This window comes from Lolium rigidum, chromosome 5 (assembly GCF_022539505.1).
Source record: "Lolium rigidum isolate FL_2022 chromosome 5, APGP_CSIRO_Lrig_0.1, whole genome shotgun sequence".
Lineage (NCBI taxonomy): Eukaryota > Viridiplantae > Streptophyta > Magnoliopsida > Poales > Poaceae > Lolium > Lolium rigidum.
This window is the reverse complement of record NC_061512.1, coordinates 32,073,172-32,099,121: the sequence shown is the minus strand read 5'-3', so window position 1 is coordinate 32,099,121 and position 25,950 is coordinate 32,073,172.

Below are 25,950 nucleotides of genomic sequence, written 5' to 3'. Positions count from 1 at the left end.
TACACCCCGTACGGATCATGGGTGGATCGGCTCTTTGAGCCGATTCACGAGATAACCTGAGAGCCGATCGAGGCTCGTATTTAACGTTTACATGTATGCCCTGCAGGAAACTAAGCGAGGCAATCTCATCACCTTCCCGACCAGGTATAGGTCAGTGTGGCACGCCTTGCACTTCGCAACGCCGCGTGTGACCGTAAGAGCATTGCGGGCCGTCGCTCGGAGGGGTCTCAGCCAGCCGCAGCTCTAGGCTCCCCCCGGCTCTACAGTGTTGACAAGGCCGCTGCCCGCCGGTGGGTTTTGGCAGTCAACAATGTCACAGAGGGAGAGGTGAAGAATATAAGATATCAGCGACCCCTCTCTGATCACCTCCTCAACAAATATGTTAATCAGTATGGTCAACGCCGGCGCCCCTATTACAGTGATAGAGGAAATCGTTTGGCTAGAGAAGCCAGAAGATATCGTCGGCAGAATCACGATGAGGAGGAGCATGAGCGCTATGCCACGGAAGCATCAAGGGAGCAAGACGACAACGCCAGGCATTGGGACTGCCCTTCTTCGGACACTCGCCGGGATTCAGGAATGAGCCGATTGCCCACAATCGGCAATTGCCCGTAATGCAATCGAAAAAGAAGGAGGCAGCCAACGTGTCCGTGTTCGAGCGCTTAGGGCCTCTCCCACCACAAAGCAAATGCGCTGAGTCACCTCGTTGGGCAGATCTTGAAGATTCGAAGACGAGGGAGAAGTGGAAGAAGACAGGTACCACCGGCCAAGGTGGTGCCCCGACGGACTCAGCCGTTCCCGAGAGCGCAGGGTTCAGCGATTGCGCGGCTTGGAGGAAGCCGAAAGGTTGTACCTGCATACGCTAAGAAAGGCACGGCCCGATCTGGCTGCAAAGGTTCAGCGAACCCTGGATGAAGAGGGTCGTCCACGGAAAATGGAGTGGCGCCCTAAACGAGAGGAAAGCCGATGATGAGACATCGGCTGGCACAAACATGGTACTCGTCTTGCCGACAGAGCGTAGCGCTCCACGACTCTACGGAGCACACAAGGTGGATGACAGCAGGCGCATCAAGTCGAGGTTGGGTTGGTTTCATCCGACTCGACAAAGTAGCAAGATCAAACCAATGGGCAAACCAGGAGAGGCTGATCCTTGTGATCGGCCCCAAAAAATTTACGAAGGGAACTTACAAAACCTTCAACGAACAAGCAACGTGGAGGCCGATTCCAGCAATCGGCCAAAATTATCCTCACCTACCTTTCTGCCTGGGTTCAACATGTTATCCAACAGAGCCGATACCATCAATTTTCTTGACAGAATCGGCTTGGGGGGGCACCTAGGTATATGGAAATATGAGGGTATACAACAGAAGCATCTCATCTTTTGTTGACGGGTATTGAGATATGGGGGCCGATGCACAGGTCGGCTGTAAAAAAAAAAAACAAAAAGTGAAAATTCGAAAATTTTCGAACACAGCCGATGCAGCAGGCATCGACTTAAGGACATGACAGCCGATGCGTAGCCATCGACTCTGGTTGTGCGAGGATTATCCAATCTGTGGGGTTAGTACAGCTGGAACGGAAGATTATCAGCTGTCAGAGGAAGAAAGAGGATCGGCTGTGGCACATTCTCGCCTCGAGTAAGGACTCGGGGGGCAGCTCACCTTGAAGGCTTTCCGCTCAGAGAGGCCGATTTGTGTTCAAGTCGGCCGACGCTACATAAGGAATTTCCCCGCACACAATCAGGCCCAGGTCTACACAGTTCATGCGCGTATTCCTCGTCTCTGTTTTACATCGGCTGAGACTCGGGGGCAACGGACCTAGTGGATACTCTGTTTAAGAACCGATGAGGATTCCATCGGCTGATCCTTCATTGCAACCCTCTTCACAATGATGGGTACTGAAAATGATTATTTGGTTTGGTTGGAAAAATTCGAAGGTTGTTTCTGAAAGTCCGGCACCTTCCACCAGATTTAGAAAATCATCAGTTGAAAAAGAGAAGGGTGAATTTCAAAGGACCGATGCGGTGCGATCGGCTCATTACGCATTGGCAAAGGGGACGAATCGGCAAGGTCAGTAGAAGAGAGAATCGGCTCAATTAAAAGGAATCGGCAAAATCAAGATTGGGGGAAAAGTTCTTCATTGATTAAGAGGAGATTTCTTACATAAGGAGCTAATTGCTCTCAAAAGGGGAATACTAGGGGTTCCACTACCCCATCTACTACTACCGGCCCTATTCTAGAGGTCCTATCTATGGGCCATCACTGCCCTCGTCGTCGCTCGTCGTCGCCATTATCGGCGCTGCTCCCGGCGGGCTCGTCGTCGCTCCAATGGCCGCCGACCGGGCCCTCGTTGTCTTCATCTTCTTCGTCGGCGTCGTCCTCGTCGCTCGTCGAAGTCGCTAAGATTGCCCGGCCAAGGGCAGAACCGCTGGCCGGCGGCTCGTCGGAGGAGCCCTCGTCGTCGTCCTCCTCCTCCTCTTCCTGCTCCTCCTCCTCCCCGGGAGAGGTGAAGTCGCGAGGAGAAGCTGTCGTCGTCACTCCCCTCTTCCGTTTCCCCAACGGCGAGGAAGCGGAGGTCGCTCTCCCCGTCCGTCAAGGACTGGTCGTCCTCGGACCAGACGGAGAAGTTGTGGTCTGATTCCTCCCCCGCCGCAATGGCGCGGCGGGTGTTGGCCGCGTGAACCGCCGCCGCATCGTACTCCGGCGTCGGCTCACGGGACGTGGAGGATTGGCTAGCAAGATCCGATGGAGCGAGAGGAGGAGGAAGACATGGTGGCTGGGAGGGTTTTTGGAGTGCTAGTGCGGAGGAGATACAAAGAAGAACTGTTCAGAGCGGTTAAATCGAAGGAGGATGTAGTGGAAATTCAATGCCACAGCGAGTTTCCGAGGAAGTGGTGCCTAAAAAAAGAAAAAAAAACTGCCGGGTCACGCGGAGAAGTTGAGAAGGCAAGGCATCATCATGAGGAATCTCGCGACGGTTCCGCCACGACATGACCCGACGAAGGAAGCAGAGTGATTTTGGAATTACCAATTCCAAAACCAGGGGGCATGTGTTATCACCAAGATTTAACCGAGTCGAGGTGGGCCGCAGTCAAGATGGGCTTAAGGAAGTATATGTGGAGAATTCTATGAATCGGCCTGTTGGGTTTAATTGCCCGTGTATCTGTAACATATTAGATCCGTTTTAGTTTAGAGATAGAATCTTAGTCGTGCACGGTTTAGTGCATGCCCACATTAGAAAGTCCCCTGGACTATAAATATGTACCTAGGGTTTATGGAATAAACAACAACTCACGTTCAACCCCAAAAACAAACCAATCTCGGCGCATCGCCAACTCCTTCGTCTCGAGGGTTTCTATCAGGTAAGCGACATGCTGCCTAGATCACATCTTGCGATCTAGGCAGCACAAGCCCCACGTTGTTCATGCGTTGCTCGTACTGAAGCGCTTTTGATGGCGAGCAACGTAGTTATCATTAGATGTGTTAGGGTTAGCATTGTTCTTCGTTTAAGCATGCTTACGTAGTGCAACCCTTGCATATCTAGCCGTCCTCACGCCTATCCCCGGTGTGGGGGCGGCACCCCGCTTGATCATTATTTAGTAGATCTGATCCGTTACGATTGCTCCTTGTTCTACAAGGATTAGTTTAATATCTGCAATAGTTTGGCCTTACAAAGGGGGGAGGATCCCGTGGCACGTAGGGTGGCGTTCGCAAGTCCTAAACGGGATGTTCCTAGGATCAACTTCATGTTGGTTTTTTGGCCTTGTTTAGGATCGGCTTACGAGCACCGTGCGTGGCCATCCGGCCCAACCTGGAGTAGGATGATCCGATTATGTGGTGAAAACCCTAAATCGTCGTAGATCTCATTAGCTTCATCTTGATCAAGCAGGACCACCAAGTATTCGTACACCCCGTACGGATCATGGGTGGATCGGCTCTTTGAGCCGATTCACGGGATAACCTGAGAGCCGATCGAGGCTCGTATTTAACGTTTACATGTATGCCCTGCAGGAAACTAAGCGAGGCAATCTCATCACCTTCCTGACCAGGTATAGGTCAGGTGGCACGCCCTTGCACTTCGCAACGCCGCGTGTGACCGGAAGAGCATTGCGGGCCGTCGCTCGGAGGGGTCTCAGCCAGCCGCAGCTCTAGGCTCCCCCCGGCTCTACAGTGTTGACAAGGCCGCTGCCCGCCGGTGGGTTTTGGCAGTCAACATTGCTTCTATTTTCTCTAGTTGTTGTGTGACTAACAATGTAGAGGAAACCGAAGATTCTTTTGGTCAAGGCAACATCTTGAATGGATCCTCAAGAAACTCCTCATATTTATCTCACGGTTCTCATATATGCCTTATGGCCAAGGGTTCCACGGTATCTCCTACCATGGAATCTAATATTTCTCGTGGTGATAAGGATGAGGATGAGGATTGGGTTGTCTCTCTACGCAATAAGGGTAAGAGTGTATTCAAGGTGCTTTGCAAAGATAAAATTGCTAGCTCTCATTTCTTTGAAATCTTGACTACCGCTATTGAGAGCCAAAAACTTATTTGGATGCATGAGAACACCATTGATAAAATGGGTGCTCTTGAACGAGAGTATGCCAATGATGTAGCATCTCTAAAAAATGATCTTGACGAAGAACAAGATACCATAGCATATCTTGAGGAACAACTTGAAACCCTTGGGGTGTCTCATAATGAAATATTTTCTAAACTCACTAAGGAAAGAGACCATGCTAAAGATCAATTAAAAATGCTTAAAATGAAAAGTCTAAAGTTGGTTTTGGTCATGATAAACTTGTTAAGGATCGAGATGATCTAGACAAGGCACACAAGGCCTTGGAGAGCGAACACTCTATCCTCACCAAGTCACATGAGCAACTACAAGCTTCATATTTAAAAGAGCATGCTATGTTACCCTCTCTTCTTGATATATCTTGTGATGATACTTGTGCTACTAACTCTACTTCTTGTGAAGCATCTATCTTGATGGAGAATGTTGACCTAAGGGCTCAACTTGCATTGCTAACTAGCAATTATGGGAAATTGGAAGAAAATCATGGAAAGCTTTCTAGCTCCCATGAGGATCTTCTAGCCTCCCATGATAGGCTAAAGTTAGCTCATGAGGCTATCATACAAAGGCAACAACTTGTGAGCCTCATGTGGATAGTAGCACTACTACTCAAAATGCTATATTGCCATATGCTAGTCCTAGTAATTCATCCACTCATGATATTGCTAAATCTTGTGATGAATTATCTTCCTTGCCTTGTTGCTATAATAATGAAGGTTATACTTCCTCTATTACTTGTGTTGTTACTACCCATGTAGAGGAAATCAAAGACCTCACGGCCTAAGTCACTTCTTTGAAGAATGACTTGGTAAAGAGTCATGAAGAGAAATGCAAACTTGACAAGATGTTGAGTGTTCAATGATGTCTACGGGAGCTTCTATTCTTGTAGACAGTGTTGGGCCTCCAAGAGCAGAGGTTTGTAGAACAGCAGCAAGTTTCCCTTAAGTGGATCACCCAAGGTTTATCGATCTCAGGGAGGAAGAGGTCAAAGATATCCCTCTCATGCAACCCCGCAACCACAAAGCAAGAAGTCTCTTGTGTCCCAAACACACCTAATAGGTGCACTAGTTCGGCAAAGAGATAGTGAAATACGAGGTGGTATGAATAAGTAGTAGCAACGGCACCAGAAAAGTGCTTTGCCCAGGACAGTAAACAAGCAGTAGTAACGCAGACAGTAGTAACGCGATAAAACGAGTAAACAAGCAGCGATAGCGATATTTAGGAACAAGGCCTAGGGATTAGACTTTCACTAGTGGACACTCTCAACATTGATCACCTAACGAACGAGATAAATGCATACTCTACACTCTTGTTGGATGATGAACACATTGCGTAGGATTACACGAACCCTCAATGCCGGAGTTAACAAGCTCCACAATAATGCTCATATTTTAGTAACCTTTAGTGCAAGATAGATCAAAAGACTAAACCAAGTACTAACATAGCATGCACACTCGTCACCTTCATGCATATGTAGGAGGAATAGATCACATCAATATTATCATAGCAATAGTTAACTTCGCAATCTACAAGAGATCATGATCATAGCATAAACCAAGTACTAACACGAGTGCACACACTTGTCACCTTTGCACACATGCGGGAGAAATAAAACTACTTTAATAACATTGCTAGAGTAGCACATAGATAAATTGTGATACAAACACATTGCAATCATAAAGAGATATAAATAAGCACCTCACTATGCCATTCAACGAGTGAATAAGTATTCTGTGAAATATAGCCTAAGAGACCCACACGGTGCACACACTTGTCACCTTTACACACGTGGGACAAGGAGTCTCCGGAGATCACATAAGTAAAACTCACTTGACTAGCATAATGACATCTAGATTACAAGCATCATCATATGAATCTCAATCATGTAAGGCAGCTCATGAGATTATTGTATTGAAGCACATAGGAGAGAGATGAACCACATAGCTACCGGTACAGCCCCGAGCCTCGATGGAGAACTACTCCCTCCTCATGGGAGCAGCAGCGGTGATGAAGATGGCGGTGGAGATGGCAGCGGTGTCGATGGAGAAGCCTTCGGGGGCACTTCCCCGCTCCGGCAGGGTGCCGGAACGGAGACTCCTGTCCCCCGGATCTTGGCTTCACGATGGCGGCGGCTCGCGGAAGGTTTTCCGTATCGTGGTTTTTCGTATCGGGGTTTTCGCGACGGAGGCTTTATATAGGCGAAGAGGCGGCGCAGGAGGGTCGAAGGGGTGGCCACACCATATGGCGGCGCGGCCGGGGCCTCGGGCCGCGCCGGCCTATGGTCCGGGGGCCCGGTGCCCCCCTCCGGTCCTTCCCGGGTGTTCCGGATGCTTCCGGTGAAAATAGGAACCTAGGTCTTGATTTCGTCCGATTCCGAGAATATTTCGTTACTAGGATTTCGAAACCAAAAACAGCAGAAACAGGAACCGGCACTTCGGCATCTTGTTAATAGGTTAGTTCCGAGAAAATGCACGAATATGACATAAAGTGTGCATAAAACATGTAGGTATCATCAATAATATGGCATGGAACATAAGAAATTATCGATACGTCGGAGACGTATCAAGCATCCCCAAGCTTAGTTCTGCTCGTCCCGAGCAGGTAAAATGATAACAAAGATAATTTCTTGAGTGACATGCCATCATAAACTTGATCATATTGTAAACATATGTAATGAATGCAGCGATCAAAACAATGGTAATGACATGAGTAAACAACTGAATCATAAAGCAATGACTTTTCATGAATAGCACTTTCAAGACAGGCATCAATAAGTCTTGCATAAGAGTTAACTCATAAAGCAATAATTTAAAGTAAAGATATTGAAGCAATGGAAGATAAAGTTTCAGCAATTGCTTTCAACTTGTAACATGTATATCTCAATGATAGTTTGTCAACATAGAGTAATATAACAAGTGCAATATGCAAGTATGTAGGAATCAATGCACAGTTCACACAAGTGTTTGCTTCTTGAGGTGGAGAGAGATAGGTGAACTGACTCAACATAAAAAGTAAAAGAAAGGTCCTTCAAAGAGGAAAAGCATCGATTGCTATATTTGTGCTAGAGCTTTGGTTTTTGAAAACATAAAGAGAGCATAAAAGTAAAGTTTTGAGAGGTGTTTGTTGTTGTCAACGAATGGTAGTGGGCACTCTAACTACCTCATCAACCAGACTTTCAAGAGCGGCTCCCATGAAGGACGTTATCTCTACCAGACAAGGTAGATCATCCCTCTTCTCTTTTGTTTACACATGTACTTTAGTTTAGTTTTTCTTTATTTATGGATGACACTCCTCCCAACCTTTTGCTTACACAAGCCATGGCTAACCGAATCCTCGGGTGCCTTCCAACAATCACATACCATGAAGGAGTGTCTATTTGCAAAATTAAGTTGCTTACCGATGAATCGAGCAAAACATGTGAAGAGAATTATTAATGCAAGTTAATTAATCGGGCCGGGAACCCCATTGCCAACTCTTTTTGCAAAATTATTGGATAAGCGGATGTGCCACTAGTCCATTGTGAAAGTCTGTCGAAGTAAATGACAAGATCGAAAGATAAAACACCACATACTTCCTCATGAGCTATAAAACATTGACACAAATCAGAGGTGATAAATTTTGAATTATTTAAAGGTAGCACTCAAGCAATTTACTTTGGAATGGCGGAGAAATACCATGTAGTAGGTAGGTATGGTGGACACAAATGGCATAGTAGTTGGCTCAAGAATTTTGGATGCATGAGAAGTATTCCCTCTCGATACAAGGCTTAGGCTAGCAAGGTTATTTGAAACAAACACAAGGATGAACCGGTGCAGCAAAACTCACATAAAAGACATATTGTAAACATTATAAGACTCTACACCGTCTTCTTTGTTGTTCAAAACTCAATACTAGAAATTATCTAGACTTTAGAGAGACCAATTATGCAAACCAAATTTTAGCAAGCTCTATGTATTTCTTCATTAATAGGTGCAAAGCATATGATGCAAGAGCTTAAACATGAGCACAACAATTGCCAAGTATCACATTATCCAAGACATTATAGCAATTTACTACATGTATCATTTTCCAATTCCAACCATATAACAAATTAACGAAGAAGAAACTTCGCCATGAAAATTAAAAGCTAAGAACACATGTGTTCATATGAACCAGCGGAGTGTGTCTCTCTCTCCCACACAAGCATGAATTTATTCAGAGAATGAAAATAACAAAACGAAAATAAAAGCACACAGACGCTCCAAGTAAAGTACATAAGATGTGGCTGAATAAAAATATAGTTTCAAGAGAAGGAACCTGATAATTTGTCGATGAAGAAGGGGATGCCTTGGGCATCCCCAAGCTTAGACGCTTGAGTCTTCTTAAAATATGCAGGGGTGAACCACCGGGGCATCCCCAAGCTTAGAGCTTTCACTCTCCTTGATCATAGTATATCATCCTCCTCTCTTGACCCTTGAAAACTTCCTCCACACCAAACTCGAAACAACTCATTAGAGGGTTAGTGCACAATAAAAATTAACATGTTCAGAGGTGACACAATCATTCTTTACACTTCTGGAAATTGCATAAAGCTACTGGACATTAATGGATCAAAGAAATTCATCCAATATAGCAAAAGAGGCAATGCGAAATAAAAGGCAGAATCTGTCAAAACAGAACAGTCCGTAAAGATGGATTTTATTAGGCCACCATACTTGCTCAAATGAAAATTCTCAAATTGAATGAAAGTTGCGTACATATCTGAGGATCATGCACGTAAATTGGCTTAATTTTCTGAGCTACCTACAGGGAGGTAGACCCAGATTCGTGACAGCAAAGAAATGCTGGAACTGCGCAGTAATCCAAATCTAGTACTTACTTTACTATCAAAGACTTTACTTGGCACAACAAAACTCAAAACTAAGATAAGGAGAGGTTGCTACAGTAGTAAACAACTTCCAAGACACAAATATAAAACAAAGTACTGTAGCAAAATAACACATGGGTTATCTCCCAAGAAGTTCTTTTCTTTATAGCCATTAAGATGGGCTCAGCAGTTTTAATGATGCACTCGCAAGAGATAGTATGTGAAGCAAAAGAGAGCATCAAGAGGCAAATTAAAAACACATTTAAGTCTAACATGCTTCCTATGCATAGGAATCTTGTAAATAAACAAGTTCATGAGGAGCAAAGTAACAAGCATAGGAAGATAAAACAAGTGTAGCTTCAAAAATTTCAGCACATAGAGAGGTGTTTTAGTAACATGAAAATTTCTACAACCATATTTTCCTCTCTCATAATAATTTTCAGTAGCATCATGAGCAAACTCAACAATGTAACTATCACATAAAGCATTCTTATCATGAGTCTCATTCATAAAATTATTACTCTCCACGTAAGCATAATCAATTTTATTAGTTGTAGTGGGAGCAAATTCAACAAAGTAGCTATCATTATTATTCTCATCAAGTGTAGGAGGCATAGTATAATCACAACAAAATTTACTCTCCATAGTAGGTGGCACCAAAAGACCACTATCATTATAATCATCACATATGGGAGGCAAAGTATCATCAAAGAAAATTTTCTCCTCAATGCTTGGGGGACTAAAAAGATCATGAAAACCAGCTTCCCCAAGCTTAGAACTTTCTATATCATTAGCAACAATGGTGTTCAAAGCGTTCATACTAATATTACTACCAGCATGCAAATAAGGTTCCATAGGTTTTTTAATTTTCGCATCAAACAATCCATGTTTTAAATCAGGAAATAGAATAAGAAGCTCACTCTTGTACATTATGCCAAACTAGTGTAAACAAGAAACAAAAAGATGCAATTGCGGGATCTAAAGGAAATTGCTTCGAGCACACACACGACGGCGCCGGAAAAATACTTTACCCGGGACCGTAGTATGAGAGCCTTTACCTTTCCTCCCCGGCAACGGCGCCGGAAAAGTGCTTGATGTCTACGGGAGCTTCTATTCTTGTAGACGGTGTTGGGCCTCCAAGAGCGAGAGGTTTGTAGAACAGCGAGCAAGTTTCCCTTAAGTGGATCACCCAAGGTTTATCGATCTCAGGGAGGAAGAGGTCAAAGATATCCCTCTCATGCAACCCTGCAACCACAAAGCAAGAAGTCTCTTGTGTCCCCAACACACCTAATAGGTGCACTAGTTCGGCGAAGAGATAGTGAAATACGGGTGGTATGAATAAGTAGTAGCAACGGCACCGAGAAAAGTGCTTTGCCCGGGACGATAAACAAGCAGTAGTAACGCAGCGAGTAGTAACGCGATAAAAACAAGTAAACAAGCAGCGATAGCGATATTTAGGAACAAGGCCTAGGGATTAGACTTTCACTAGTGGACACTCTCAACATTGATCACATAACAGAACAGATAAATGCATACTCTACACTCTTGTTGGATGATGAACACATTGCGTAGGATTACACGAACCCTCAATGCCGGAGTTAACAAGCTCCACAATAATGCTCATATTTTAGTAACCTTTAGTGCAAGATAGATCAAAAGACTAAACCAAGTACTAACATAGCATGCACACTTGTCACCTTCATGCATATGTAGGAGGAATAGATCACATCAATATTATCATAGCAATAGTTAACTTCGCAATCTACAAGAGATCATGATCATAGCATAAACCAAGTACTAACACGGTGCACACACTGTCACCTTTGCACACATGCGGGAGGAATAAAACTACTTTAATAACATTGCTAGAGTAGCACATAGATAAATTGTGATACAAACACATTGCAATCATAAAGAGATATAAATAAGCACCTCACTATGCCATTCAACGAGTGAATAAGTATTCCGTGAAATATAGCCTAAGAGACCCACACGGTGCACACACTGTCACCTTTACACACGTGGGACAAGGAGTCTCCGGAGATCACATAAGTAAAACTCACTTGACTAGCATAATGACATCTAGATTACAAGCATCATCATATGAATCTCAATCATGTAAGGCAGCTCATGAGATTATTGTATTGAAGCACATAGGAGAGAGATGAACCACATAGCTACCGGTACAGCCCCGAGCCTCGATGGAGAACTACTCCCTCCTCATGGGAGCAGCAGCGGTGATGAAGATGGCGGTGGAGATGGCAGCGGTGTCGATGGAGAAGCCTTCCGGGGCACTTCCCCGCTCCGGCAGGGTGCCGGAACAGAGACTCCTGTCCCCCAGATCTTGGCTTCGCGATGGCGGCGGCTCTGGAAGGTTTTCCGTATCGTGGTTTTTCGTATCAGGGTTTTCGCGACGGAGGCTTTATATAGGCGAAGAGGCGGCGCAGGAGGGTCGAAGGGGTGGCCACACCATATGGCGGCGCGGCCAGGGCCTGGGCCGCGCCGGCCTATGGTCTGGGGGCCCAGTGCCCCCCTCTCGGTCCTTCCCGGGTGTTACGGATGCTTCCGGTGAAAATAGGAACCTGGGTCTTGATTTCGTCCGATTCCGAGAATATTTCGTTACTAGGATTTACGAAACCAAAAACAGCAGAAAACACAACTGGCACTTCGGCATCTTGTTAATAGGTTAGTTCCAGAAAATGCACGAATATGACATAAAGTGTGCATAAAACATGTAGGTATCATCAATAATATGGCATGGAACATAAGAAATTATCGATACGTCGGAGACGTATCATTCAACAATCCCCCAATGACAAGAGTGGACTTGGATTCAACTCCAACAACAAGAACAAGTTCAATAACAACAAGAATAAGAAGGGCCAATTACGAGTCAAAGACCCAGCCAAGATTGTTTGCTTCAAGTGCAAAATTGAAGGGCATCATGTTAGATCTTGCCCTTTGAAGAAGAAGTAAAAAGGGAAGCGGCCTCAAGATCAAACTCATATTCAACCTCAAGTTGAATAAATCTGTAACACCCCAACTTTTGCAACCATGTTTTGTTGACCTTAGTGCAAAAATTAGGGGGAACAAAAACTTTTTCTATAGACTAATTATGGTGAATTGCCTTGATCTGTTTGCTATGATGAATTGCCTTGATCTGTTGGTAGATGAATTGTCTTGTTTTGCTTGTTGAATTTTGTCTTGAGCTACCTCATAGAACGACACCCCTAGTGGTTAAACAAGCAACTCACCAAATAAAACACATGTGTGGCTTAGGAAGAATTGTTTTCCTTTTTACTACATCAAACCTCTCTCCTGATGACAACATGGGTGTGCCATCTTGATTTTTCTCTTTGTGGTACAAGATAGCTCAATCATCCTTAATTCACAACTTGGTGATCTCAATGCATGGATCTCATCCGTGCATCTCCCTCTACAATTTCCACATCCTGCATGTCTCATTACTGCCCTTGCATCACATATATTCAACTTGATCTTATACCCTATCCAATGTTTCAACTCTAGATCACTTCCTTCACTTTTACCTCTTGTTTTTATTCAAGTTTAATCATCACAAAACCAAGAATGGGAATGATGGATACATTTTGTAGCCACCATCTACCCTTGAGATTATATTTCCCAAATTTATTCTTACCTTCTTTTAATAAAATTTCCCAACTCCTATTTAAGATTCTTCACAAATTTTCACCATAAAACTACTTCTAGTTTTATCGAAACCTTTCAAATTTATTCTCTCAAAGTTAAATGGAAACTTTTGAAATATCATTTGTACTTCTCTGATCCATGTAACATCAATCACCTCCATAGCTTTGTGAATTGTTCATTTGATCAACTATGGCATTAATTCCCAATTCCATCACTTTTCTCCTTAGGATTTCTCTAGCCTTCAACCCACCATCTATTTTGTTTGAACCTACCTTATCCTAGTGATCAAGTGGTGAACCACCTTTGCATGGCACTAGGGAGGTGGCCGGCTATGACATGCCATCTCTCCATGCACTCCCTTATTCTCTCTCCCTCGCTATTTTAACTTAGCATCACTCCACGACATAAAGCCACCATCACCACCCCCATGCTTGATCTCCTTGGCTTTTCAAACTATTTGGGGAAGTTGGAGCCGGCCATGTGGTGTATGACAACATTTGCCATCATTTCCTTCTTTCTCGCTCCCTCCTCTCTTGGTCAACTTTTGGGGAGCCACACACACTTGCACCCCTACTACCTCTAGCACCTCTGAAAACCCTCCACCAAGCCCCTCCATTACCTCTCCCTCTTCCCAATGCCATCTATGGCATAGGCAATGGAGAGCTTGCTGCAGGCCCTCCTTACCATCCCCCTCTGTTGGCTCGTGTGCCTGCACCCTACACCACCCCTGGACATCATTAAGGCAGCCCTAGACAGCTTCTAGCCCTCCATCACTCCTCTCTCTCGATGGTCACCCAAACTCGGTCAAATCTTGGAAGGAGAGATTGCTGCAACCTCTCCCTGCCCTCCACCACTCCTAGCATGAGTTCATGCACCCTACACTACCCAGACCATCATGAGTGCCTCCCTAGCTAACCTAGACTCCCTCCTCTCTACCTATCTCTGGGTGGCCACTCCATTTTCGGGCAGAACGAAAACGAACACCCCAGCCCCCGAGGCCGCGCCAGGAAGACGTCCTCGCCTCCCTCTTCCCGATGAACAGACTCCCGAGACCCGCCCTGCACTGCAGAGGCCGCGCCGTGCCCGCCATTGGGCGTGGTCACCGCGCTCCGCCATTGGCCGAGCTCGCCACCCACGGCCCCGTCTCGGCTATAAAAGCCCCCGCCCTGCGCACTCTCTTCTCCACTCCGGACCACTCCTCTCCACCTCCGGAGACCTCCGCGAAGAACGCCTCGGAGCCTCCCTGGCCCCTGCTCGCCGGAGATAGACGCGCCGGCCGTGGTCACCGCGAGGTGGCGGGTGAAGCTCGCGCTCACCCCGGCCCCGTTTTCCTCTCCCTCTTCCTTCCTAGACGTTCACCACCTCCTTCTCTTCCTAACCGACCCTTTCTCTCTGCCCGGGACCGCCGGTGAGCGTCGCCGTCGCCATTATGCGAGGACACCTGCGAGGCGGTCACCACCGGGAGGAGCCGTGGAGGACGAGGGAGAGGCGCCACCAAGCCGCCCCTGGACGCGCCACGGACGGCCCCACCTCGCCGCCACCACCGCCCATCCTTCGCCGACGGTCCCAGCTCGCCGCCGGTACGCCCGGGTCGCCCCCTTTTCTTCTCGCGGCGCCGCACACGCGTGCGTGGTCGCGAGGAGGGAGATGCCCCCGTTCGCTGCATGGCCACGTCGGCCCATGCAGCTGGGCCCCGCCCGGGCCCCTCTCTCCCTTTCTCTTTTCTTTTTCTTTTTTTTTTCCTGCCCGCGTGGAATTCTCCCTGGGCCGGCCCACTTCTCAAATCTGTGCAGCCCAGGATTTTCCCGCCCGTTTCTAGCCATTCGAAATTTGGAAACTGCTGATAATTTGTGATAAAAACCAGTAAGCTTCCTTTGTTAATAACTCGAGATCTACCAACCCAAATCAAATGAAACCAATTGCATTAGTTCACAAATTCAAATACCTTTCCAATGCCACTGGTCCCATATTTTTAGGATTTTTGTACAATGTTTGGTAAATTAAACTTGTTCTATGTGTACTGCTGAGACTCTAACAAATTCCTAAAATCGTAGGATTAATATTTTTGGGTGAATCCAATTAGGTTAGTCTTGTTTTAGTACTTGGCCATCTAGGAAAAATATTGTTAGTCTCTGTTCATGCATATTGTGTACTATGTATGTGTGACATGAATTGTTGAATCAAAACCTTTTGATTTGTTTTAAAAACTTTAACCACCTCTTTGTATTAACATTGGTTAACCACTGTTTTATTATTGGAAAACAAAACCTCTGTAACTTAATCTTAGTTCTATGGTTGTGCTTGAGTATCCAAAAAAGTGTGGCATATGGTTTACTTCCTTCTATTTGTAGTGTTATGTAGGCATAATGAAATAAGATAAATAATTTTCCACTTTTCCTTAAAAGTTTGAAAATAAAATATAAATGTTTTGATGATAAACTAATGCACTTGTCCTCTTTATGATGTTATCTACCAAGGGATACTTAGTTGTTCCATGGTGATACCCGAAAGAGGCATTTGCTAAGTTGCGATACTCTCATACCTTTAATAGGTAAATAAATTGGTCTTCTTTTAAAATTGTTTTGGAGTAACTATAAGTTCTTTGTATGTTAGCCGTAGTAAGGTGGTTAGCTATTGCTTGTTGATTGTTGAATGTTGCATGCTTGTTTTGATTGGTGCAATGTGTTGATTGTGTTTCTTTTATATTTACCGGCGATAGATGCGAACAATTCCGGGGGAGAAGAAGAAGTGGTTCGGACAAGGATTTTATTTATATTGACGGGATTCTTATTTTGATGAAGTTGAAGAAGTCCGGGGACAAATAAGCCAAGGCAAGCCATCTCTTGATCTCTGAATATTGAATCACATATCGTGGTTACTTTGTTATTATTATTGTCTCTCGATCTATCTTGTGTGATTTCTACTTTTGTTGTCGGAGCATGCTTACCGTGAGCATGTTTACTCTCTTTGGCACCTCGCCGACAAACCCCTTTTGTGAATGGTGGTTGTCAACATCATGATCATGGTGTACCCTCTAAATGTGATGGGTATGCCCACTTACCTTGAGTGTGTCGACCTCTCGACACCCTTTTTGCACCCCTTAGTGGTATGATGGTTAGTATCATGCCCTTGTTATACCTTCTACCTTGTGATGCTATGCATACTTACTCCCAAGAGTGCCACACCTTTTGTTGATGTTATGCATACTTACTCTCAAGTATGTTGAACCCCTTGTTGTTGTTATGCATGCTTACCCTGAGCATGTATGCCCCCTTGACCACCTATTTTACCATCTTCTTAGTGGTATGATGATCAACATCTTGACCCTTTTGTCGAATCCTCCTACTTATGTTGTCCCCATGCGTGCTTATCCTAAGCATGTAAAATCCCATTGACACCTCAATTATCATCTCCTTAGAGGTATGACGGCTAGCATCATGCCATTGATGTATCTTAGCTCCTACATAAAACTTTAGGTTGGGAACCCCTCAAGGTTTACCTTGTTGTAAATGTTTATGAAAACCTTGGGTAAGATAACCTTACCCAAGTGTATGGTTTATGAAGGCAAAAAGGATCTTGTCAAAGATGTTTGAGAAAAGGAATGTGTGTGTGACTTGGGTTTTGAGAAAAAAACGACACATGGTTCTTTGTATTCGCCTGGAACAATTACACGAGCGCAACCATAGCTACTCCAACGTGGGCACGGGGCTTAACTTGACGTTTGTTCTTCTTAGCATGAGGCACCGCGCAACTATACAAGGGTACGGTTACCCCCGAGTCCGGGTTGTCGAGGTTGGGACAATAGTATAACGGGAGGCCTTCGGGGCTGACCCGTCCGGAAGACACTATGGGTCTCCTGGCTTGGCGGTGGAGCCACGCTCTAGAGGAGGTGAGCTGCCACGGTGCCGGGGAGGTACATACTCCATAGGGTAGGACCTCGTGTTAAGTCGAATGGGCGAAAGGTTATGTCCGGGTATCCGTCGTGGCATATGTCGTTATGCGGGGATGATGCCCACACGATAGGTATCCGGATAGTTGTGGTGAAAGTGTGCAAACTCTGCGGAGTCAAAACTATTCGAATAGCCGCGTCCGCGGTCATGGACGGTTGGGATGGCCGTTACGGAGCCGTGTCGAGTTTTGGTTGTGAAAATGATTTCCAAAGGAAATGTGTGTTGGAAGTACCGGAAGGGTACGGGAAAGATGGTGTGCCGACCATGTGGAGATGGTCGAGGAAAATGAAACAAAAGAGGGTGACCCTTCCTAGTGTTTCATGTAGAGGAACTCTGCTTTAACAAAGATATAGAGATGTCATAGGACTTTCTTAGTGTCCCCTTCAAGCTGTGATGTGGGATGCTATATCCACAAGAGAAACTGATTCTCTTTCACATGCTATATCCACAAGAGAAACTGATTCTCTTTCACATGCTATATCCACCGGAGAAACTATTCTTCCTCTCTTGTCTTCTTTAGTTAGAATTGTTATCACCTTCTTGATGGTTTGCGAGTACAATTCAAATGTACTCACGGCTTTGTCCCTGGCTATTTACTTGGCCAGACACTGGAGGACTTCGACGGATGAAGAAGGAGTTGACGACGTCTATGCGAGCTAGGAACGTCTTCCCGGTCGGTTGCTTGTAGGGTTATGGCGGATGACTTGAGTGCTTGCTGATTGCTGAAGTGATGATGCTACTCTGATGTTTAGTTAGCCCTTCGAGGCTATTATGTAAGTATGGGTCATATGACCATGTTGTAATTTTTCTTATTCCGCTTTGTAATGGATGGTGTAATTTGATATCAGTTCGGTTTTGTGTTCACGACGCACTGATCATGGGATCGTGAACTGTATACATAACGGGAATTTCGGACAGCTAGTCCGGGGTCCCCACAGAGCTGGTATCAGAGCTATCCTGACTGTAGGAGACCTTAGTTAGCATGGACGTTAGTTAGGAGACAAGTAATTGGGAAAAAACTATTTACGAAACAAATTATTTCTTTAGTAGGAAGCATAGGTTCTACTCCTCTTATTTCTTCAAAGCTTCTAAATTCTTATCCCTCCGCTTTATTAAAATGTTTGAAAATTCTTACTCTATTGTCTCATCCACTTCAAACCCACATGTTAGACGATGTCCCCAACTCAGACCGGAGACTCAAACTCAAAGATGGATCAATCCCTCGGGAAGACTCGTGTATCTCCAACGACAGCTATTGAAGATTGGATGCCGACTTAGCCGTGCACATAAAGGGATAAAGGATCATGTCTTTGGTTGTCACCCAAGTCTGTCAGAGAGCTGACCTTGTTCCTCTTTGGACTCGCACTTTCGCAGTCGTCAAGGATCAAGTTCTCAATTTCTTGACTAGTTATTTTTAGGCCAGCCACGAGAAGACCTCTACTTCAGAAGCACCTCAACAGCTACCTCTTCGAAGACTTCATGTTTCCGGGACGTCGAGACTAGAAGTTCTACGCAGCTTTCTCCTCCGCCTCAACATCAACGCCTCAACACCCGGCCCCTTCACCACCAACTGCTACAAGGATCCAAGTTGAAGCTGATGCTAATGTTATGAAGACGTCAACATATGCGACCAGCCCCAAACCTATAGGATGGATAGGACAAACTCAATCGCTTTGATTGAGCTACCCCGCGCAATTAGGAATTTCTGGGTACTTAGAGTACCATGTCTGGTGTGATGATTGCTTGTGGTTCCCTCGTGTGCTGCCTTGAGTGTCTGTTATTTGTTTGTTCTGTGTATGATTGTCTTGCTCTGTCGGTCTAAAAAAAACACTCTTAGTGTGATAACCCGACGTAGGAAGCCTCCCTAATATGTTTTCACCCTCACCTACCTCGCCGATGTTTTGCTGACTGCTAGTTAGTTGGATGGGTTAACGGAAGGCTCTAACTCTAACCCCGTTAGCAGTTGTTTTTCAACCGTCGGAGAAACTAACTCAGACCCCTATCCGCACTAACTACTTTCCGGATCAGCCGAAGCATCTCTACTACGCCAACAAAGCGAAGCCCCTACCTTCAAGAACGACTGCAACTCCGCGAGAGGATGAAGCCACACTAACTTGGTCTGACCTTGGAGTAGAATCGCGCTAACATCTAGGATATCTTCTTGAAAATACCCTCCAACACATCGTCTGACAAGCTGAACAACAGCGTCAAAGCCAAGCTGCATCACCTGGTTCGTCCGCTCCTCATCAAGTGAAGCTCCTGAAGATACCTCAAGACTCAAGATTAGGTGTATTTTACCTACTTACTTCTTAAGTGGTATAAGTCAGCACCGACCCTCAAGCTGAAGATTGTCTTTGACGACCTCTGTTGATGCTTCATATGGACAACAACCAGGCACTTCATCGACTTCCTAACTTACCGCGCGTTATATGGTTTAGTAAACACCGTGAGTGTCTCTTGAAGTTGTGGTCTGCACGTCACCCCCGAAGATTCTTCAAGCTGAACAAGGAAGACCGATGACTTCTTCGAAGCCCCGGACAGTAACTACAAGGTAGAAGCTCTGAGTTTTTTTTCCGAGAACCCGATGAAAAATCTTAAGGGTGGAAGACGATTGGAGGTAACCCTAACATTTTAAACCTTTCTAACACATCATTGGAAACGTGGGATGCACTAACCCCTCTTGAAGCCGTGGACTACACAACGCCCTCTGAAGATGTTTCAACTCAAAACGAGAGACCGAAGACCCCTTCAAAAGCGCCCGACCAGACTCCGTGGCTGAAGCTTAGAGTTTTTCATAACCCCTGATGAACGATTTTAAGGGTGGAAGACTTCGTCTTCCATTAAAATTTAAAGCTAACTCTAAAAAGATTTCGAACCTCGCTAAAGCACCATTGGAGTGCACTAACTTCTCCGAAATCATGGACTCTGCTAGGATCGCTAAGAAGCTACAGATCTAACACCGGCATGGAGTATTCAACCTCTTCATGAAGCTCGCCATCGGCGAGGAATCCATCATGTCTCCCCAGAAGATGAAGCAACGACCTTCTCAACAATGGCACATCTACAGAAGAATGGAGTCTAACTTTAGTTAAACTTTACAACCCCTCTAGCCCTACGCTTAGTAATCTCGGGACGAGATTATTTTAAGGGTGGAAGATCTGTAACACCCCAACTTTTGCAACCATGTTTTGTTGACCTTAGTGCAAAAATTAGGGGGAACAAAAACTTTTTCTATAGACTAATTATGGTGAATTGCCTTGATCTGTTTGCTATGATGAATTGCCTTGATCTGTTGGTAGATGAATTGTCTTGTTTTGCTTGTTGAATTTTGTCTTGAGCTACCTCATAGAACGACACCCCTAGTGGTTAAACAAGCAACTCACCAAATAAAACACATGTGTGGCTTAGGAAGAATTGTTTTCCTTTTTACTACATCAAACCTCTCTCCCGATGACAACATGGGTGTGCCATCTTGATTTTTCTCTTTGTGGTACAAGATAGCTCAATCATCCTTAATTCACAACTTGGTGATCTCAATGCATGGATCTCATCTCGTGCATCTCCCTCTACAATTTCCACATCCTGCATGTCTCATTCTGCCCTTGCATCACATATATTCAACTTGATCTTATACCCTATCCAATGTTTCAACTCTAGATCACTTCCTTCACTTTTACCTCTTGTTTTTATTCAAGTTTAATCATCACAAAACCAAGAATGGGAATGATGGATACATTTTGTAGCCACCATCTACCCTTGAGATTATATTTCCCAAATTTATTCTTACCTTCTTTTAATAAAATTTCCCAACTCCTATTTAAGATTCTTCACAAATTTTCACCATAAAACTACTTCTAGTTTTATCGAAACCTTTCAAATTTATTCTCTCAAAGTTAAATGGAAACTTTTGAAATATCATTTGTACTTCTCTGATCCATGTAACATCAATCACCTCCATAGCTTTGTGAATTGTTCATTTGATCAACTATGGCATTAATTCCCAATTCCATCACTTTTCTCCTTAGGATTTCTCTAGCCTTCAACCCACCATCTATTTTGTTTGAACCTACCTTATCCTAGTGATCAAGTGGTGAACCACCTTTGCATGGCACTAGGGAGGTGGCCGGCTATGACATGCCATCTCTCCATGCACTCCCTTATTCTCTCTCCCTCGCTATTTTAACTTAGCATCACTCCACGACATAAAGCCACCATCACCACCCCCATGCTTGATCTCCTTGGCTTTTCAAACTATTTGGGGAAGTTGGAGCCGGCCATGTGGTGTATGACAACATTTGCCATCATTTCCTTCTTTCTCGCTCCCTCCTCTCTTGGTCAACTTTTGGGGAGCCACACACACTTGCACCCCTACTACCTCTAGCACCTCTGAAAACCCTCCACCAAGCCCCTCCATTACCTCTCCCTCTTCCCAATGCCATCTATGGCATAGGCAATGGAGAGCTTGCTGCAGGACCTCCTTACCATCCCCCTCTGTTGGCTCGTGTGCCTGCACCCTACACCACCCCTGGACATCATTAAGGCAGCCCTAGACAGCTTCTAGCCCTCCATCACTCCTCTCTCTCGATGGTCACCCAAACTCGGTCAAATCTTGGAAGGAGAGATTGCTGCAACCTCTCCCTGCCCTCCACCACTCCTAGCATGAGTTCCTGCACCCTACACTACCCAGACCATCATGAGTGCCTCCCTAGCTAACCTAGACTCCCTCCTCTCTACCTATCTCTGGGTGGCCACTCCATTTTCGGGCAGAACGAAAACGAACACCCCAGCCCCCGAGGCCGCGCCAGGAAGACGTCCTCGCCTCCCTCTTCCCGATGAACAGACTCCCGAGACCCGCCCTGCACTGCAGAGGCCGCGCCGTGCCCGCCATTGGGCGTGGTCACCGCGCTCCGCCATTGGCCGAGCTCGCCACCCACGGCCCCGTCCCGGCTATAAAAGCCCCCGCCCCTGCGCACTCTCTTCTCCACTCCGAGACCACTCCTCTCCACCTCCGAGACCCCTGCGAAGAACGCCTCGGAGCCTCCCCGGCCCCGCTCGCCGGAGATGGACGGGCCGGCCATGGTCACCGCGAGGTGGCGGCCCCGTTTCCACCTCCCTCTTCCTACCTAGACGTTCACCTCCTCCTTCCCTTCCTAACCGACCTTTTTTTCGCTGCCCAGGACCGCCGGTGAGCGTCGCCGTCGCCATTATCTGAGGACACCTGCGAGGCGGTCACCACCGGGAGGAGCCGTGGAGGACGAGGGAGAGGCGCCACCAAGCCGCCCCTGGACGCGCCCTGGACGGCCCCACCTCGCCGCCACCACCGCCCATCCTTCGCCGACGGTCCCAGCTCGCCGCCGGTACGCCCAGGTCGCCCCCTTTTCTTCTCTGCAGCGCCGCACACGCGTGCGTGGTCGCGAGGAGGGAGATGCCCCCGTTCGCCTGCATGGCCACGTCGGCCCATGCAGGCGGGGCCCCGCCCGGGCCCCTCTCTCCCTTTCTCTTTTCTTTTTCTTTTTTTTTTCTCCTGCCCGCGTGGAATTCTCCCTGGGCCGGCCCACTTCTCAAATCTGTGCAGCCCAGGATTTTCCCGCCCGTTTCTAGCCATTCGAAATTTGGAAACTGCTGATAATTTGTGATAAAAACCAGTAAGCTTCCTTTGTTAATAACTCGAGATCTACCAACCCAAATCAAATGAAACCAATTGCATTAGTTCACAAATTCAAATACCTTTCCAATGCCACTGGTCCCATATTTTTAGGATTTTTGTACAATGTTTGGTAAATTAAACTTGTTCTATGTGTACTGCAGACTCTAACAAATTCCTAAAATCGTAGGATTAATATTTTTGGGTGAATCCAATTAGGTTAGTCTTGTTTTAGTACTGGCCATCTAGGAAAAATATTGTTAGTCTCTGTTCATGCATATTGTGTACTATGTATGTGTGACATGAATTGTTGAATCAAAACCTTTTGATTTGTTTTAAAAACTTTAACCACCTCTTTGTATTAACATTGGTTAACCACTGTTTTATTATTGGAAAACAAAACCTCTGTAACTTAATCTTAGTTCTATGGTTGTGCTTGAGTATCCAAAAAAGTGTGGCATATGGTTTACTTCCTTCTATTTGTAGTGTTATGTAGGCATAATGAAATAAGATAAATAATTTTCCACTTTTCCTTAAAAGTTTGAAAATAAAATATAAATGTTTTGATGATAAACTAATGCACTTGTCCTCTTTATGATGTTATCTACCAAGGGATACTTAGTTGTTCCATGGTGATACCCGAAAGAGGCATTTGCTAAGTTGCGATACTCTCATACCTTTAATAGGTAAATAAATTGGTCTTCTTTTAAAATTGTTTTGGAGTAACTATAAGTTCTTTGTATGTTAGCCGTAGTAAGGTGGTTAGCTATTGCTTGTTGATTGTTGAATGTTGCATGCTTGTTTTGATTGGTGCAATGTGTTGATTGTGTTTCTTTTATATTTACCGGCGATAGATGCGAACAATTCCGGGGGAGAAGAAGAAGTGGTTCGGACAAGGATTTTATTTATATTGACGGGATTCTTATTTTGATGAAGTTGAAGAAGTCCGGGGACAAATAAGCCAAGGCAAGCCATCTCTTGATCTCTGAATATTGAATCACATATCGTGGTTACTTTGTTATTATTATTGTCTCTCGATCTATCTTGTGTGATTTCTACTTTTGTTGTCGGAGCATGCTTACCGTGAGCATGTTTACTCTCTTTGGCACCTCGCCGACAAACCCCTTTTTGTGAATGGTGGTTGTCAACATCATGATCATGGTGTACCCTCTAAATGTGATGGGTATGCCCACTTACCTTGAGTGTGTCGACCTCTCGACACCCTTTTTGCACCCCTTAGTGGTATGATGGTTAGTATCATGCCCTTGTTATACCTTCTACCTTGTGATGCTATGCATACTTACTCCCAAGAGTGCCACACCTTTTGTTGATGTTATGCATACTTACTCTCAAGTATGTTGAACCCCTTGTTGTTGTTATGCATGCTTACCCTGAGCATGTATGCCCCCTTGACCACCTATTTTACCATCTTCTTAGTGGTATGATGATCAACATCTTGACCCTTTTGTCGAATCCTCCTACTTATGTTGTCCCCATGCGTGCTTATCCTAAGCATGTAAAATCCCATTGACACCTCAATTATCATCTCCTTAGAGGTATGACGGCTAGCATCATGCCATTGATGTATCTTAGCTCCTACATAAAACTTTAGGTTGGGAACCCCTCAAGGTTTACCTTGTTGTAAATGTTTATGAAAACCTTGGGTAAGATAACCTTACCCAAGTGTATGGTTTATGAAGGCAAAAAGGATCTTGTCAAAGATGTTTGAGAAAAGGAATGTGTGTGTGACTTGGGTTTTGAGAAAAAAACGACACATGGTTCTTTGTATTCGCTCGGAACAATTACACGGCGCAACCATAGCTACTCCAACGTGGGCACGGGGCTTAACTTGACGTTTGTTCTTCTTAGCATGAGGCACCGCGCAACTATACAAGGGTACGGTTACCCCCGAGTCCGGGTTGTCGAGGTTGGGACAATAGTATAACGGGAGGCCTTCGGGGCTGACCCGTCCGGAAGACACTATGGGTCTCCTGGCTTGGCGGTGGAGCCACGCTCTAGAGGAGGTGAGCTGCCACGGTGCCGGGGAGGTACATACTCCATAGGGTAGGACCTCGTGTTAAGTCGAATGGGCGAAAGGTTATGTCCGGGTATCCGTCGTGGCATATGTCGTTATGCGGGGATGATGCCCACACGATAGGTATCCGGATAGTTGTGGTGAAAGTGTGCAAACTCTGCAGAGTCAAAACTATTCGAATAGCCGCGTCCGCGGTCATGGACGGTTGGGATGGCCGTTACAGAGCTGTGTCGAGTTTTGGTTGTGAAAATGATTTCCAAAGGAAATGTGTGTTGGAAGTACCGGAAGGGTACGGGAAAGATGGTGTGCCGACCATGTGGAGATGGTCGAGGAAAATGAAACAAAAGAGGGTGACCCTTCCTAGTGTTTCATGTAGAGGAACTACTGCTTTAACAAAGATATAGAGATGTCATAGGACTTTCTTAGTGTCCCCTTCAAGCTGTGATGTGGGATGCTATATCCACAAGAGAAACTGATTCTCTTTCACATGCTATATCCACAAGAGAAACTGATTCTCTTTCACATGCTATATCCACCGGAGAAACTATTCTTCCTCTCTTGTCTTCTTTAGTTAGAATTGTTATCACCTTCTTGATGGTTTGCGAGTACAATTCAAATGTACTCACGGCTTTGTCCCCGGCTATTTACTTGGCCGGACACTGGAGGACTTCGACGGATGAAGAAGGAGTTGACGACGTCTATGCGAGCTAGGAACGTCTTCCCAGTCAGTTGCCTGTAGGGTTATGGCAGATGACTTGAGTACTGCGCTGCTGAAGTGATGATGCTACTCTGATGTTTAGTTAGCCCTTCGAGGCTATTATGTAAGTATGGGTCATATGACCATGTTGTAATTTTTCTTATTCCGCTTTGTAATGGATGGTGTAATTTGATATCAGTTCGGTTATGTGTTCACGACGCACTGATCATGGGATCGTGAACTGTATACATAACAAGGAATTTCGGACAGCTAGTCCGGGGTCCCCACAGAGCTGGTATCAGAGCTATCCCGATCGTAGGAGACCTTAGTTAGCATGGACGTTAGTTAGGAGACAAGTAATTGGGAAAAAACTATTTACGAAACAAATTATTTCTTTAGTAGGAAGCATAGGTTCTACTCCTCTTATTTCTTCAAAGCTTCTAAATTCTTATCCCTCCGCTTTATTAAAATGTTTGAAAATTCTTACTCTATTGTCTCATCCACTTCAAACCCACATGTTAGACGATGTCCCCAACTCAGAC